The sequence below is a fragment of the Neofelis nebulosa genome, chromosome 9 (genome assembly GCF_028018385.1).
Source record: "Neofelis nebulosa isolate mNeoNeb1 chromosome 9, mNeoNeb1.pri, whole genome shotgun sequence".
Classification (NCBI taxonomy): Eukaryota; Metazoa; Chordata; class Mammalia; order Carnivora; family Felidae; genus Neofelis; species Neofelis nebulosa.
In genome coordinates this window covers 61,578,945-61,582,643 of record NC_080790.1, presented here as the reverse complement: position 1 = coordinate 61,582,643, position 3,699 = coordinate 61,578,945, and the positions used below count along the sequence as shown (strand labels likewise).

Here is a 3,699-nt window from a genome sequence, read left to right as displayed (position 1 = left end):
CCCAGCAACCATTCCCTCATGTCTTTGCTAATTTTGTTCAGATATTAAGTAGTCAAATGTTTTTAAGGGAAGCTGGCCTTTCACTAGCCCTATAAGATGAATTTTGAATAGTCCAAACTACTAATGGTGATTTAGCTCCTTTAGCAGTGGTTTAAAAATGCACATGTGATTATGGATAATGAGAGGTGAGAGAAAGTCTGTTGTAAGGCTTCTGGGAAATCTTCCCTGATGTTTAAAAATAGGCATGGGGGCATCTGGCTGGCTCAGTCAGTACAGCATGGGATTCTTTATTTTTTTAAATTTTGCTTTTACATTTATTTATTTTTGAGAGACAGAGCACAAGCAGGGGAGGGGCAGAGAGAGAATGAGACACAGAATCCCAAGCAGGCTCCGGGCTCTGAGCTGTCAGCACAGAGCCTGATGTGGAGCTCGAACCCACAAACCGTGAGATCATGACCTGAGCCGAAGTCAGATGCTTAACCAACTGAGCCACTCAGGCGCCCCAGGCATGGAATTCTTGATCTCAGGGTTGTGAGTTCAAGCCCTGCATAGAGCTTACTTTAAAAATAACAAATAGGGGCGCCTGTGTGGCTCAGTCGGTTAAGCATCCGACTTCGGCTCAGGTCACGATCTTGCGGTCGGTGAGTTCGAGCCCCGCGTCGGGCTCTGGGCTGATGGCTCAGAGCCTGGAGCCTGCTTCCGATTCTGTGTCTCCCTCTCTCTCTGACCCTCCCCCGTTCATGCTCTGTCTCTCTCTGTCCCAAAAATAAATAAACGTAAAAAAAAAAAATTTAAAAATAACAAATAAATATAAAAAAATAAAAATAGGCCGAATAAGAGATACACTCTTCTTTCCCTTGAAGCTACTGGATATTTTAATGTCAGAACATTTGGTTTGGAGCTGCTGAAACCATACTGCAATTGTGAAGAGAGCCAAGAGAGGAGGACAAAGCTGCTGCACTGGTAAATGGAAGTGGGGAACAACCTAATGAAAGCCTGGGGCTAGTGAATTAACCCTTTGGCTAAACTATCTGGACATTTGTGAGAAAATGCATTTTATTGTTTCAGACAGTTGAGTTGATTTTCTTTTACTTGCAAGCAAATTCATCTTAACATATCCAAGGATTCTGGCCAAGCTAGTAAATACCTTAAAAAAAAAAAAAAAAAAGATTTCTAAAACCCATTGATTTTATCTTTTTTAAAAAAAACATTTTATTTTGAAACAATTGCCAACTTAACAGAAAAGTTTTAAGAAGAGTACAGAGAATTCCTCTACGCACACACACACACACACACACACAGATCGCATTCAAGTTTTGTAAACTGTCCCAATTATGTCCTTTATATTACCTGTAAAGGATCTGGGATCATGCCTTGCACCTAGTTGTCATGTCTCTCCAGTTTTTTGCAATCTGGGACGGTTTCTGAGTCTTTGGGTTTCATGATCTTGACATTAAAAAAAAATTCTTTTTTGATTTTCCTGTCTCTCCGCAGTTTTCCCCAGCTTTGGGTGGGGAGCTGCTGGGTTCCGGCTTCCGGCTGGCGGACAGCCAGGTGGTGTGGACAGCAGCCCCCCACCCCCACCCCCCAGCACCCGGCTCCCTGCCCGCCCGCAGCCGTGCCGCCCACCTTCTGCGGCCCAGCTAGAGGCCCAGATGCAGGCCATTAAATGTGTGCTGGTGGGAGACGGCGCTGTAGGTAAAACGTGCTTACCCTCAGTTACACAACCAATGCATTTCCTGGAGAATATATCCCCGCTGTCTTTGACAACTACTCTGCCAATGTTATGGTGGATGGAAAACCCGTGAATCTGGGCTAATGGGATACAGCTGGACAAGAAGATTATGCCAGATGACGTCCCTTTTCCTATCCACAAACAGATGTATTCTTAATTTGGTATTCTCTCGTGAATCCTGCATCATTTGAAAATGTTTGAGCAAAGTGGTACCCTGAACTGTGAAACCACTGTCCCAACGCCGCCATCATCTTGGTGGGAACTAAACTTGACCTCAGGGACAACAAGGACACAACTGAGAAACTGAAGGAGAAGTTGATTCTCATCACCTATCCGCAGGGTGTGGCCATGGCTAAGGAGATTGATGCTGTAAAATACCTGGAGTGCTAGGTTCTCACGCAGCTAGGCTTCAAGACAAGGTTTGATTGGGGCACCTGGGTGGTTAAGTACGTTGAGCGGCCCACTTTGGCTCAGGTCATGATCTCGCGATCCCTGAATTCAAGCCCCGCATCCGGCTCTGTGCTGATGGCTCAGAGCCTGGAGCCTGCTTCAGATTCTGTGTTCTCCCTCTCTCTCTGACCCTCCCCAGCTCTCACTTTGTCTCACTCTGTCTCTCAAAAATAAATAAATGTTAAAAAAAAAAAAAAAAAGACAGTGTTTGATGAAGCTTTTCCAGCGGTTCTCTGCCCCACCTCCTGTCAAGAAGAGGAAGAGATAAATGCCTGCTCTTATAGATAGATGTCTGGGCCCCTCTCCTGTCCTGTCTCCCTCAGAACCTTTGTAGGCTTTGCTCAAAGATGGTGGAGACTTCCCACTCAATGCCAAACTTTTGTTACAGGTTAGTTTTTCCCTAAAACCATTTTGAACCAATCAGTAATTTTTAGGTTTTGTTTAAAGTTTAAAGCTTTAAACTTCAACATTATATTAAAATTTAGCCCTAAAATGGCAAGTTTTCTTAAAGCCTCATTTGTCAAAAGCCCCTATTCTTGCTCAGAGTAAAAGTTGCCAAAATCTTGTGAACTAAGTTGCATTGCTGTGCTGAGAACACCCAGCACGAACCCGTTTAAGACCTTTGTCTTTAAGAAGAGACTGCAGTGCCTCAAGTTCAGAAATGCAGATATCTGCTAGTCTCTGACAGGAGAGCCACACAGCCTCCTTCACGAAATTTGCCACCTAACACAGCCCATGTCAGCCCCCTAACACTGTACTGTGTCTCCTAATGGAATGAGAATAATGACTCAGCTCTCTGGATCAATCTTTTTTATTTTGTAGTGAAAAAAAAAAATTTTAAGTTAGTATATTCGCTTTTGCTGAGATTTGGAACCCCCTCAGACTCCCGTGTCCCTTCAGTGAAGGGTCTGCTGTGGCCGTGGGCACACCAGGGTGGGCATATGTGGCACAGGACATGATCAGAGGATGAAGCAGTATTCTTACAAAATATGGAGGTTAATTTACGCTGCACTGTGCACGTCATAATTAAACTGAGTAAAAGTGTCACAGGTAAAATCTTAAAGGTTAATTTCTGTCAGATGCAGTAAATGATGGAAGGTCAGTATCATCACTAAGTGTTTTAAACTTTTTTTCTTAGATGTGCTATCCCTCCTGAAACCGGGTATTTAACTCATCTTTGAACTGGTTGTTCCCATAGTTGCTAACTTAGTGCTTTCTTATAGAACCCCTTCTTAATGAACGATATGCCTCCTTGTATTATAAAATCTTTCTGTTAATGCATTAGACTTTTTTTTTTTTGTAGAGTAGTAAAAGTGCATTTCTGTTTCCTTGTTACATTATTCAAAGCTAATAAACACTTTCCTTAGTTTTCTAGTAACTAGGTGCAGAAATCATATGTTGCAGCTTTACAGTTTTTGAAATATTTTAGATATTCCTAAACTATGAACTTTCTTAACACCACTGTCTTGCCAGATCACCAATACTGTACCTTGACTAATGCTAACCCTCCTCCT

At 42.8% G+C, this 3,699-nt stretch overlaps 1 pseudogene; it reads left to right on the top strand.

Moving 5' to 3' along the window:
- Nucleotides 1-1,655: 1,655 nt before the first annotated feature.
- Nucleotides 1,656-2,248, top strand: LOC131486211 (ras-related C3 botulinum toxin substrate 1-like; annotated as a pseudogene).
- The last annotated feature ends 1,451 nt before the right edge of the window (nt 2,249-3,699 follow it).